The sequence below is a fragment of the Monodon monoceros genome, unplaced genomic scaffold, assembly GCF_005190385.1.
Source record: "Monodon monoceros isolate NGI ecotype Baffin Bay Population unplaced genomic scaffold, NGI_Narwhal_1 Super_Scaffold_16, whole genome shotgun sequence".
Taxonomy (NCBI): Eukaryota; Metazoa; Chordata; class Mammalia; order Artiodactyla; family Monodontidae; genus Monodon; species Monodon monoceros.
The window spans coordinates 103,275,552-103,290,429 of NW_021703772.1; positions in this window are offsets into that span (position 1 = coordinate 103,275,552).

Here is a 14,878-nt window from a genome sequence, read left to right on the forward strand (position 1 = left end):
TAATGTCAAATACAACATGTTCTTCAGAATCAAAGGCTTAAATCTTGATCTTATCAATTGTCTGACCTTGGGTCATGTAACCTCTCAACTTTGGTTTCATCATCTGGAAAATGTAGTTATTAGTATCTACTTATAGGATGGTTGCAAGTGTTAAAATAAATGATGTCTGTGAATCCCTTAGCAGAAAGTTAAAAAAAAATTCTTAACTCTTGACCCTGGAGGGGAATTTATTTCCTGATCTGATTACACACTACCCAACTCTAATATGATGTCTGCCAAAGTTACCTTACTTCTCCCATTTTCCTGACCCCAGGGCTAGACACAAGGTAGGAACACAACTACATATAAATCCTTGTTGAATTTAGTTAACTCAGCTGGGACTGAAGAGGTCTAAGTTATCTTTCTATTGGCTGTCGCCTGTCATCAGCAGCATACCATCTGTTGTCCAGATCTGACAGCAGGACTCAACCCCCAGTTACGTTCATTTATCATGAAGTGGAGTCACGCTGAGAGAGTGTTCATTCTTGCCATGGATGCTCTGTCTTGTGCCAAGCAGCCAGGCTGCCTGAATGGAAGCAGATGCAGAGTGCCTGGTCTGGAGGAGCCATCGGAAGGGCCCACAGGTTGCCTGGGAGGATGCATCTGATGCCCATATTGGGCCAAGTCTAACACATGGACTGTTAGCAATATTAATGACTGTCCTCAAACGGGCCCAGCCAAAGGTTATTTATATTCAGTAGTCTTCCAACTCACTCTGTGTGGCAAGGCCGAATGGGAAGGTGAAGCTATGTGCTCTTGATGGCAATATCAGCTATTCTTTGACAGACAAAGTTTGTTTGCTTTTCATCATTCGGTAAAGTGCCAGAGACTTTTGGTTCTTCTATTGTATGCTCATCCTTAGCCTAGGCACTTTGTGGAGCTCCGTAGAGAGCTGTTTTAAGCCTCTGAGGAACTTACCATCTAATTGGGAAGAAAAGAACTATATTTATTAACTAAACAGGGAATTAAAATAGTGAGCTCTGGCGTATTGATTTAACAGACATCCATTCATGTACCACATAGTTATCAAAGAGTGACAATTGATGGTATGGCTGTGCACTGGACTGTAAGTGAAGAAAGCAGAGCAAACAATGTAGCCTGAAATAGCCACAGCATATTTCACGGAGGAGAGAGAGATTGAGCATTGACTAAAGGAGGGGACAGGTTGGTATGCTGATGTCTTTCCTGGTTTGGCACCTTTACATAAACCCAGCCCACGGGTAAAAACCATCAGAGGGATAATGCAAACTGTTCCCTGGGTCTCAGTACTTTTCATGCTGCTTACCAGTTGTTAGAGCTGAGACTTGAGTGTATGAATGTCTATTTCCCAAACCTAAGTTTGTGTTCGGAGGTTGCAGTAGCATTAGGGCTAATGGTAAATACTGTGTTCTTGTTTCCTTCTTTCTGGGCACATGGTAGAACTGAGTTGTCTTCTTTTGGTGCTGTGTGTGCCCACGTGACTAACTCTGGCGAGTGAAATTTGAATGCGAGTGGACTGTGTTACTTCTAGATGGAAGCTGAGAGTCAGAGTGTGATTCTCCATGACGCTTCTCCCATCACAAACATACAAGCATGTGTCAAAATGGAACTGCCCTCAGTCTCTGTCTCTAGTGACCAAAGCTACTGGCCAATCTGTATTAGACATTGTGGGAGGGAGAGATGCATTTTTGATACATTAAAATTTTGTGTGAGATTTTGGCGCTGTTTTTTACTGAGGCATAACCTGGATCATTCTGCCAGAACTGGAAGCATAAGACAAATGCCAATTATAATAGGGACCAGCCTAATGAGGGGCAAAGAGGATGTCTACCTATCCACAAGGATGAGGGGAGTCTCAGAATCCCCTTAATTAAAAAATGATTTCCCCTACCATGTGGTCACAAAAACCCAGTAATCCCCGCTTCTTCTGTCTCCTTTAAGTTATGGCCAAATACTTCCTGTTAGAATGCAAATGCGATCCCCTACAGCTGCTAATTAGGCAGCCACAGAGATAGAGCTTGCCAGCTGTGTTTCTTTCTAGCCCAGTGGTTTTCATCCTCTGTTTTTGCATAAGCCTGGTGGTCCAAAGCTACAGTCTGATTTAAACAGCTTTTTTTTTTCCCTTCTCAACTTTCAATGTGAAAAAGTTAATGGGAATAATTTTTCTTAATTAAAAAAAATTACATCATGAATTGCATTTAAATCTCTTTTACATGCTACTGCTTATTGCTAGTAAAAATGTAGTCCCAGATTCTGTATAGAGTAATTTCAAATACAAATATTTGCATTCTGACATTTCTCATGGTGTCATGGAAAGAATAGAGAGGTGTTTAGGTCTTCTGTGACCTTAACCAGGTACAGAAACATTGAATTATTACTCAATTCTGCTCCTTGGTTTAGGGATTCACAACCCCGACTGTGCCTGTCTCCTAGAAAAGTATGTTAAAATGGAGGGTTCTAGGGGGAAACAAAAGCTCCCCAGGGAATTATAATATTGAAGAAGGCAGAAGGTGGTCAAGGGAACGGACACTTGGCTTGGTATTAGGGGAGAAGGGAGACAGCCTGTGTCCACAGGGCTTCACCATCAGGAAGAAGAACTGGGGACTCCTGTGTCCACACAATTTAACTATACTTTCCAGGAAATTATCACTTGGAACCATAAGGATGTAAACCAATAAACAACTTTGCTGTTGCTTCAGGAAATTTCTACAAATCAATATGTCTGGGCAAATGGTTTGCTCATTAGTTCACCGATCCTACATAATTTATTCCTCAGACTCACTTCAAGACCCCACTTCACGGTGCTACCTGGAACAAAATCCAATAATGATCGACTCCTTGCCTAGAAAGATCTGCCTAATACCACGTGAGCAGAAACTCTAAATCTCTATAAATATCCTCCCAACCTTCTCCTTTTGGGACAGTACTAAGTTTCTGTCAAGGTAGCATTTCCTCTTACAGCACTGAGTAAGATTTGGTGAAATATGGTAGATTAGGACCATATGTCCATCCATGTCATACGTCGACTTCCCCTTGTTTAGAAATGGAATATTTGAATATATGTTACCAAAAATGGCAAAACACATTCTAAACAGCAAATTTATTTTCCATTTGGACAAATTAAAAAGAAACAAACATGCATATTTTGGCCAAGGAGCCCAAATTTCAAAGTGAGTCTGTATTGTGTCTCTCCTCAAAGGAAATTCAAACAACTCTGTAAAGAGAAGTATAGCTAGTACAAATGAAACTTCTACCACCTTATATGCTGATGCTCTCTGCTTAAATGATCATTTACAGTTTCACCACCGTCAAAGAAGTAGATAATTTTGCTGTCGATGATCCTGTCCTAGCAAAATACGAATAGGAGTTTGTTGTATTTGGACTTTTCTGTGTCAGTTCTTTAGCTGTAACACAATTTTGTTTGCAAAGGAAGACTGCATTTTGGTTTTCATCCATTCTAAAATTAATTAGCCTTTTCATACTTGTAGCTGGCTTATCTCACACTCCAGCAGATAGCAAGGCTGCATTTCAGCTAACTACCCATCTTGTAATTATTTTTGCACATCAGATTCATCTCCAAGGGACCGGGCACCAGCTTTAGGATTTTGCTGTCTAAACACAAAGAAAAGAACTATCCCTTCCAACCCAGCAACAAAACATCTAACACTCACTAAGCATCAACCCTGGGTGGAGTGGAGACTGTGCTATGCACTTACATGTCTTAACTCATGAAACCTCACAATAGCCCTATGAATTAATACTGTTATTAGCCTGAGTTTAAGACGAGAACATGTAAGTAGAGAGAGTTTAAGTTGTCCAACAACGGCAGCTAGAATGTGGGAACTGGAATGGGATCTCTACCTGCTCTTTCCACAACCTGTGCACTTAACCACACTCCCTAATAGGGCCCAGAATTAACGCACACCAGAATTTATTTTACTAAACAAACATAAAATATTTGCATTAGGATTACTTCACCATTTTTTTTCTTAAGAGATGGGAAAAGAAATGGCTCCTCATTTTACATTGCATAACCAAACGGTGGCTTCTTCCAAATAAAGGAGTCGTCTGTCTACTGATACATGGAAGCTTCTACTTCTGGTGATTGACATATATTCCAGGCTCCGTAAGAGCTTGTGAAAATGGGAACAAAGTTGAGCTCCACCTGCTAAGAGGGCTCCCCTCATCCCCTTGGGTCCCCAAGTTACCCAGACCAGAGACACCTTCAAGCTTGCTATTATCTTTGTCTTTTTGTTTTTTGTGTTTTTTTTTGCGGTATGCGGGCCTCTCACTGTTGTGGCCTCTCCCGTTGCGGAGCACAGGCTCTGGAGGCACAGACTCAGCGGCCATGGTTCACAGGCCCAGCCGCTCCGCGGCATGTGGGATCTTCCTGGATCGGGGCATGAACCCGTGTCCCCTGCATCGGCAGGCGGACTCTCAACCACTGCGCCACCAGGGAAGCCCATTACCTTTGTTTTTATCAGGACTAGATGTCAACTGGCCCTGACTAGTCCTTCTCCTCATTCCTTTCATGCTCCAAACTGGCTGGCTGTTGCCATATCCTGGAAAGTTTTCTCCCTATTTACCCCATTTTTCCATAAGGAGATGCTCTATCTCATTCCCTGTTTCCAAAATGGTGTGCCTAGCAGTTTTACACACATTTACAATTCAATTTTTTCTTCATGTAGTATAAGACTAATCCATTCCTTTTACTTATATTAGATTTGCACTAGCTCAATAAAAGTGAAAGAAATATGAGATTGAATTAACCTTACAAGTGGGATTATAGTGAAGTCTGAAAATCTTTAAGAAGAAAACTGAAAGATTATTGATTTTTATAACTGGGAATATTTTCCAAGTGGCTTAGGTGCTCTAGAAAAGAGGAGGAAGTTGTTCTACTTTGAACATACACCTGTTGAGGCTAATAAATAATTGTACTGCACACTTTGGTTCTCATCCTTTCTCCACACCCCACCTTAATTTGTAAAATGCAAAGATACATGCTTCATCTGTGGGTGAATGAGTCTGTTTAATTGGCAAGTTGTCATGATTTCTTGTAATTTTGGTTTTTTAACTATGTGAGAAAAGCCAAATGATAAATTATAGTACCATCATTTGTCACTTGATGTAATGATGATCTCTGAATTATAAGTGCTGTGTGCACTAATGCATCTGTTATTTCTCTGTGACAAAGAGGATAATCAAAACCTTTAATAGAGTGTACTCTTTTCTCCTGACAGGTTTATTTATTCTTTTTTCTGTGTTTACAAGATCCCTTCCCACTCATTATCTTCTACTTGCACCCAAAGCAGGGATCCAGAACCAGGACCGAGAGCAAACCAAGCTTTTCTCTGGTAAGCAGACCAAAGTAAAACTACCGTCCTGACTGGTGTATGGAAGGTTCTTGCAGGCAACTTGAGGAGGGCACTTGGATAATTGAAGCCACTGCTAACTTAGCACCAATTCTTCACTAGGTATGTATTATTATTCTTGTTATCTCCAAGAATCATTCAGGAGCATTCTCTCACTCTTCCCTCTGCTGGTTCCAGCCTCATTCCCTCAGTTGCTTGGTTCTTAGGAGAAGCCTCACTCCCCACTATAAATTCCATCTTCTGTGGAATAGGGTGACCTGCATATCACCTTGGTGCTCTCTGATGGTACTTAGAAGGCTGAGGAACTTGGTGGCTTCTCTGATGATTGGTATTTTATCTCTTATCTCGCCTTTTTATTATTTCTTGCTGTCTTCTTTAGAGATTTATAATCAGTAATCTTTAAACTGGGCATACATATCCCTATGGACATAGAAATATTTTCTAAGGAGCATGTATAGATGAAAGAAAATCAATTTCTGCATACTCAGCTTCCATTTGCAACCTTCTCTAAGATTATTCTGTCTGGGAACCCATCTGCCCGTTCTTTTCTTCATTCCCCTTTACTAAATGCTTTTTCCAGTTTCCAGGGAAAATAAGGAAGCATCTCCCTCAGCTATCTGGAATTTACTAAAGTGCTGTGATCCAGAGTGTAAAAACCCCCTGAGCGCTCAACAAAAGGACACCTCAAAACTGTTCCCCTCTCAAGGAAGAGACCTTTGTTTCAACCAGGAAGCACCCAGGCAACACTACATCCCACTGCTCGCTAGTTAGCATCTTAGAATTAAAACTCAGCAGTGAGAACTTCATGGAGGGGATGTGTATTCACAAGTTTATTTAAATTTTAAAAATGAACTGAGGCTTTTTCTCTTAGAATTTAAGCCTCTTAGGCTGATTGGTTTGACAGTGAGGACGGGAATTAATGGACTAAATCAGCAGATTTTAATCAAAATATATTTAAAACATTATAAAACATATAATACGTTGGAAAACACATCTTTGGTAATTATGAAAATTATAATAAAAATTTTCAGATGTCGACTTAAAAATATGTCAGGAGTCCACGGGTTTCCAAGCTGTCATGTGGGAACAAACCTGTTCTCACTCTTCAGTCTCCTGTGCCCATTCAACATCCGTCTTTCTCTTTCTGTATTTCCTCTATTTGTCTCAATGTATCTCCATGTAACTCCACGTAGCAGTTTCTCAAAAATTGCATATGAGATGGAAATAAAATTATTTTTAAAAAAGTTCTGAGTTCTTAGAATACTGCAGTAGACTTGTTCATCTGAAATGTGATACAAGTTCTTTATGCAGATGGATCAAATTTGATTTCATGGCTCTTTTTCACATCCTGGCATGATTTACTTTTACAGACATTATACTTATGGTATTAAATGTATGTTTTCAAGGAATCAAAGCCTTAGGGAATTAAGTGGTTGCATAAACTAGTGAAGTTTGTATGAGCCTGCAGCTCAGTGGAAAGATAATTAAGAGAGAGCTAAGAGAGAGACCCAGTTGAGGGCAAGAGCCCCAAAAACAGGAGCATCCATTCAGCCCTTAAGTCCTGAACAAAAGGTTTCCTTAAAATGTTTCTGGATGAAAGAAAATCCAGAGTCAAGTCAGTTTTCAGAAATATCATAGCTTAAAGGAAAGTTCTTTTTAATGTGTATCTTGTAATGTTTATATCCAAGTGTCAAAGGGAGAGTTTGGATACTAATTCAGTCATACACTTGAGATGAAACGGTCCCCAGGAATATAGCTGTCTGTTGAGATCTATCAAAGCCTTGGTACCGGGGGCACACCTTCCCTCCTGGCCAGCGACATGACAAATGAACTCTTGAGATCAGAAATATTGCTGAGATGGGACATGAGGCATGCTATAATTACATATTTCCCCCTGCTTTGAACTTTGGGACTAGGTATGCACAAAGGAAAGTTATCTTAATACGTGAAAAAAGAAGCTTATGAGCAGGAGGAAGACATTCGAACAGCATATGAGCACACAACACTCTTGCGCAGTCGGAAGTCATTTTGGCATGGGGTGCAATGGGACCCCCGAGGATCGTGGAATGTGCTCAGAAAGACAAAGTTGTAAGAAAGACCTGAGAAGCGAGGGACAGAGAATAAGAGAAAACACAGGGGAAGAGAGAGCGGAAGGGAGAGAGAAAGAAGAGTTGGTTTAGAATGCCAAAAATATTAGTGCAGATATGTGCGAGGGATGAATATAAACATGACTGCAAAAATGCATAGGTGATTAGAATCTAGAAAGACCAAAGGGATTTGCTAAAGGCTGAAGCAAACAATTTGAAGTCACCACGATGACAATATGGTCCAGGGCAGAGGTCAGCAAACTATGACCATGGGTCACTCTGCCCCACTGCCTGTTTTTGTGTGGCCCAGGAGCTATGAATGGTTTTAATATTTTAATTTTTTAAGGTTTAAACTGTATGTTATTATTTTTATTATTTTAAAATAGTCAAGCATAGGTGAAATAATTTTAGATGACAGAAAAGAATCAAAAAAAAGAATATTTCACAGTGTTAATAACTATGTGATTTTCAAATTTCAGTGTCCATAACTGAAATCTAACTAGAACACAGCCATATTTGTGTATAGCTATAGCAACAGAATTGCATAGATGTGACAGGGTCACATGAACTGCAAAGCCTAAAATATTTACTGTCTGACCCTTTATAGAAAAGTATTTCCAATCCTTGTGTAGAGAACTTATACTGGGCTTTTGGCTAGAAACACATTTTTGTTCTGCTTTTCCTCTGTGTGTCACCTGGGTTGGTTAGTTAGACTTTCTTGGATTTGGTTTCATCATCTGCAAAACTAATAATATATCTTGGTGGATTTATGGTGATAATTGGGAGTAGTCTCAAAGTGTATTCATTAACCTGGCAGAAATTGTTGAAAGTCACCATGCAACATAAACCATGCATAATCCTCCTATCTAAGGCTAATCTCTTTCTCTTTACTTTGGGTTCTATCACCTTTTTCTTTTTTTCAGGAGTTCTAAATATAGAACTGAATCACTTTGCTGTACACCTGAAACCTACACAACATTGTAAATCAACTATACTTCAATAAAAAACTTAAAGTGCTCTCTTTTAAGTAAATTGGAGTCTTTTGATTGCCTTGTTACATCTCATGTTGATTTACCCACCATCTTCATGCCCACTGTGCCCTTGACATAGTAATACTGTAACAAAGCTAATACTTCACATTAAAGAGAAAAGAAAGAAAACATATAACATCATATTTTCAGCAAATTAATTATTAATTTTGGATATCAGGTCCACAGTACATCTCATATTATGATTCATCACCATCACTGATCTAAGCTCATACTCTCTTCTATTTATTTACTTTTAATTTATTCTTAAAATTTGGTTCTCTGTACCTCTTATTTCCAATTCTACACCCTCCACATTTTACTCCTCTCCACTGGCATCTGTGGTTGGTATTTAATGTGTGTCCTTCCTTCCACTTTTCATAAAATTATTTGCATTTAGGCATCTATGAGCTATTTACAGTATTGTTTTTTCGGAGGGGGCAAGTTTTACTAATCTGTTTAAGAAGTACTGTAATTCTGATTTTTTCACTTATAATGTTTTTGTGATTCATCCCTGTTACTTATTTAGACCTAGTTCGTTCCTTAGACTGTTGCATTATATTCCACCAATTGCATATGATAGTTTAAAAATATTATTCCCTCATTCCCATTTGACTTGCTTTCCACTTATAGTCATTACAAATCAGGCTCTGATAAATATCCACGTAAATAACTCTCTTTGTACAAAATGAGAGGTTTTACTAGAGTATATATCAGGAGTGAAATTTCTGTAAGATAAAGTTTATCTTATTTTAAGCAAAACTTCCAAATTTATCCGCAAAATACCTGCACCAATCTTCACTCCCATAAGCAATAGGTGAGGGTTTCCCACATTGTCAACATTTGAAATTATTTTACTTGTAAATGTTTACCTTTCTGATTTCTTGTACAGTGGTTGCTTGTTATTCCTTTTAAGTAGATTTTTCTCTTAGTTAGTGAGGTGGAAGTTTTTAATTCATATTCTTTGTAGCCATTTAGGTTTCACCATTATTGAAACATCTGTTCATCTTTTTTGCTCAAATTTTAAAAATTGGTTACCTTCTCTTTTCTCCCTAAATAATTTAAGATCTACATACACACATATATATACATGGCCCCACCCGGCACATGTTCTTTATGATTAGTCAGCAGGAAGCATGACAAATATACTCTTTTTATAAGTTATTACTCCTTTAACTATGTTTATGTTTCTTTTATTTTTTAACGTCTTTATTGGGATATAATTGCTTTACAGTGATGTGTTAGTCTCTGCTTTATAACAAAGTGAATCAGTTATACATATACATATGTTCCCATATCTCTTCCCTCTTGCGTCTCCCTCCCTCCCACCCTCCCTGTCCCACCCCTCCAGGCGGTCACAAAGCACCGAGCTGATCTCCCTGTGCTATGCGGCTGCTTCCCACTAGCTATCTACCTTACGTTTGGTAGTGTATATATGACCATGCCTCTCTCTTGCTTTGTCACAGCTCACCATTCCCCCTCTCAATATCCTCAAGTCCGTTCTCTAAAAAGACTGTGTCTTTATTCCTGTCTTACCCCTAGGTTATTCATGACATTTTTTCCCCTAAATTCTATATATATGTGTTTGCATACGGTATCTGTCTTTCTCTTTCTGACTTACTTCACTCTGTATGACAGACTATAGGTCTATCCACCTCATTACAAATAGCTCAATTTCGTTACTTTTTATGGCTGAGTAATATTCCATTGTATATATGTGCCACATCTTCTTTATCCATTCATCCAATGATGGACACTTAGGTTGTTTCCATTTCTGGGCTATTATAAATAGAGCTGCAATGATCATTTTGGAACATGACTCTTTTTGAACTATGGTTTTCTCAGGGTATATGCCCAGTAGTGGGATTGCTGGGTCACATGGTAGTTCTATTTTTAGTTATTTAAGGAACCTCCATACTGTTCTCCATAGTGGCTGTACCAATTCATATTCCCACCAGAAGTGCAAGAGTGCTCCCTTTTCTCCACACCCTCTCCAGCATTTATGGTATCTAGATTTTTTGATGATGGCTGTTCTGACAGGTGTGAGATGATATCTCATTGTAGTTTTGATTTGCATTTCTATGATGATTAACGATGCTGAGCATTCTTTCATGTGTTTGTTGGCAGTCTGTATATCTTCTTTGGAGAAATGTCTATTTAGATCTTCTGCCCATTTTTGGATTGGGTTGTTTGTTTTCCTGTTATTGAGCTGCATGAGCTGCTTGTAAATTTTGGAAATTAATCCTTTGTCAGTTGCTTCATTTGCAAATATTTTCTCCCATTCTGAGGGTTGTCTTTTGGTCTTGTTTATGGTTTCCTTTGCTGTGCAAAAGCTTTGAAGTTTCATTAGGTTCCATTTGATTATTTTTGATTTTATTTCCATTTCTCTAGGAGGTGGGTCAGAGAGGATCTTGCTGTGATTTATGTCATAGAGTGTTCTGCCTAAGTGTTCCTCTAAGAGTTTGATAGTTTCTGGCCTTACATTTAGGTCTTTAATCCATTTTGAGCTTTTTTTGGTGTATGGTGTTAGGGAGTGATCTAATCTCATACTTTTACATGTATCTGTCCAGTTTTCCCAGCACCACTTATTGAAGAGGCTGTTCTTTCTCCACTGTACATTCCTGCCACCTTTATCAAAGATAAAGTGTCCATATGTGTGTGGGTTTATCTCTGGGCTTTCTATCCTGTTCCATCGATCTATCTTTCTGTTTTTGTGCCAGTACCATGCTGTCTTGATTACTGTAGCTTTGTAGTATAGTCTGAAGTCAGGGAGCCTGATTCCTCCAGCTCCTTTTTTCGTTCTCAAGATTGCTTTGGCTATTCGGGGTATTTTGTGTTTCCATACAAATTGCAAAATATTTTGTTCTACTTCTGTGAAAAATGCCAGTGGTAGTTTGACAGGGATTGCATTGAATCTATAGATTGCTTTGGGTAGTAGAGTCATTTTCACAATGTTGATTCTTCCAATCTAAGAACATGGTCTTTCTCTCCATCTATTTTTATCATCTTTAATTTCTTTCATCAGTGTATTATAATTTTCTGCATACAGGTCTTTTGTCTCCTTAGGTAGGTTTATTCCTAGATATTTTATTCCTTTTGTTGCAATGGTAAATGGGAGTGTTTTTTTGATTTCAATTTCAGATTTTTCATCATTAGTATATAGGAATGCCAGAGATTTCTGTGCATTAATTTTGTACCCTGCTACTTTACCAAATTCATTGATTAGCTCTAGTAGTTTTCTGGCAGCATCTTTAGGATTCTCTATGTATAGTATCATGTCATCTGCAAACAGTGACAGCTTTACTTCTTCTTTTCCGATTTGGGTTCCTTTTATTTCCTTTTCTTCTCTGATTGCTGTGGCTAAAACTTCCAAAACTATGTTGAATAAGAATGGTGAGAGTGGCCAACCTTGTCTTGTTCCTGATCTTAGTGGAAATGCTTTCAGATTTTCATCATTGAGGATGATGTTGGCTATGGGCTTGTCATAGATGGCCTTTATTATGTTGAGGAAAGTTCCCTCTATGCCTACTTTCTGCAGGGTTTTTATCATAAATGGGTGTTGAATTTTGTCAAAAGCTTTCTCTGCATCTATTGAGATGATCATATGGTTTTTCTCCTTTAATTTGTTAATATGGTTTATCACATTGATAGATTTGCGAATATTGAAGAATCCTTGCATTCCTGGAAAAAAACCCACTTGGTCATGGTGTATGATCCTTTTAGTGTGCTGTTGGATTCTGTTTGCTAGTATTTTGTTGAGGATTTTTGCATCTATGTTCATCAGTGATATTGGCCTGTAGTTTTCTTTCTTTGTGACATCTTTGTCTGGTTTTGGTATCCATGTGATGGTGGCCTCGTAGAATGAGCTTGGGAGTGTTCCTCCCTCTGCTATATTTTGGAAGAGTTTGAGAAGGATAGGTGTTAGTTCTTCTCTAAATGTTTGATAGAATTCGCCTGTGAAGCCATCTGGTCCTGGGCTTTTGTTTGTTGGAAGATTTTTAATCAAAGTTTCAATTTCAGTGCTTGTGATTGGTCTGTTCATATTTTCTATTTCTTCCTGATTCAGTCTTGGCAGGTTGTGCATTTCTAAGAATTTGTCTATTTCTTCCAGATTGTCCATTTTATTGGCATAGAGTTGCTTGCAGTAATCTCTCATGATTTTTTTTATTTCTGCAGTGTCAGTTGTTACTTCTCCTTTTTCATTTCTAATTCTATTGATTTGAGTGTTCTCCCTTTTTTTCTTGATGAGTCTGGCTAGTGGTTTATCTATTTTGTTTATCTTCTCAAAGAACCAGCTTTTAGTTTTATTGATTTTTGCTATTGTTTCCTTCATTTCTTTTTCATTTATTTCTGATCTGATTTTTATGATTTCTTTCATTCTGCTAGCTTTGGGTGTTTTTTGTTCTTCTTTCTCTAATTGCTTGAGGTGCAAGGTTAGGTTTTTTATTCGAAATGTTTCCTGCTTCTTAAGGTGGGCTTGTAGTGCTATAAACTTCCCCCTTAGAACTGCTTTTGCTGCATCCCATAGGTTTTGGGTCGTCGTGTCTCCATTGTCATTTGTTTCTACGTATTTTTTAATTTCCTCTTTGATTTCTTCAGTGATCACTTCGTTATTAAGTAGTGTATTGTTTAGCCTCCATGTGTTTGTATTTTTTACAGATCTTTTCCTGTAATTGATATCTAGTCTCATGGCGTTGTTTTCGGAAAAGATACTTGATACAATTTCAATTTTCTTAAATTTACCAAGGCTTGATTTGTGACCCAAGATATGGTCTATCCTTGAGAATGTTCCATGAGCACTTGAGAAAAATGTGTATTCTGTTGTTTTTGGATGGAGTGTCCTATAAATATCAATTAAGTCCATCTTGTTTAATGTATCATTTAAAGCTTGTGTTTCCTTATTTATTTTCATTTTGGATGATCTGTCCATGGGTGAAAGTGGGGTGTTAAAGTCCACTACTATGAACGTGTTACTGTCGATTTCCCCTTTTATAGCTGTTAGTACTTGCCTTATGTATTGAGGTGCTCCTATGTTGGGTGCATAAATATTTACAATTGTTATATCTTCTTCTTGGATCGATCCCTTGATCATTATGCACTGTCTTTCTTTGTCTCTTCTAATATTTTAAAGTCTATTTTGTCTGATATGAGAATTGCTACTCCAGCTTTCTTTTGGTTTCCATTTGCATGGAATATCTTTTTCCATCCCCTTACTTTCAGTCTGTATGTGTCTCTAGGTCTGAAGTGGTTCTCTTGTAGACAGCATATATATGGTCTTGTTTTTGTATCCATTCAGCCAATCTGTGTCTTTTGGTGGGATCATTTAGTCCATTTACATTTAAGGTAATTATCGATATGTATGTTCTTATTCCCTTTTACTAAATTGTTTTGGGTTCGTTATTATAGTTCTTTTCTTTCTCTTGTGTTTCTTGTCTAGAGAAGTTCCTTTAGCATTTGTTGTAAAGCTGGTTTGGTGGTGCTGAACTCTCCGAGCTTTTGCTTGTCTGTAAAGGTTTTAATTTCTCCATCAAATCTGAATGAGATCCTTGCTGGGCAGAGTAGTCTTGGTTCCAGGTTTTTCTCCTTCATCACTTTCAGTATGTCCTGCCACTCCCTTCTGGCTTTTAGGGTTTCTGCTGAGAGATCAGCTGTTAACCTTATGGGGATTCCCTTGTGTGTTATTTGTTGTTTTTCCCTTGCTGCTTTTAATATGCTTTCTTTGTATTTAATTTTTTGACAGCTTGATTAATATGTGTCTTGGAGTATTTCTCCTTGGATTTATTCTGTATGGGACTCTCTGTGCTTCCTGGACTTGATTAACTATTTCCTTTCCCATATTGGGAAGTTTTCAATTATAATCTCTTCAGTTATTTTCTCAGTCCCTTTCTTTTTCTTTTCTTCTTCTGGAACCCCTATAATTCGAATGTTGGTGCGTTTAATGTTGTCCCAGAGGTCTCTGAGACTGTCCTCAGTTCTTTTCATTCTTTTTTCTTTATTCTGCTCTGCAGTAGTTATTTCCACTATTTTACCTTTCAGGTCACTTATCCGTTCTTCTGCCTCAGTTATTCTGCTATTGATCCCATCTAGAGTACTTTTAATTTCATTTATTGTGTTGTTCATCGTTGCTTGTTTCATCTTTATTTCTTCTAGGTCCTTGTTAACTGTTTCTTGCATTTTGTCCATTCTATTTCCAAGATTTCGGATCATCCTTACTATCATTATTCTGAATTCTTTTTCAGGTAGACTGCCTATTTCCTCTTCATTTGTTAGGTCTGGTGCATTTTTATCTTGCTCCTTTATCTGCTGTGTGTTTTTCTGTCTTGTCCTTTCGCTTATCTTACTGTGTTTGGGGTCTCCTTTTTGCAGGCTGCAG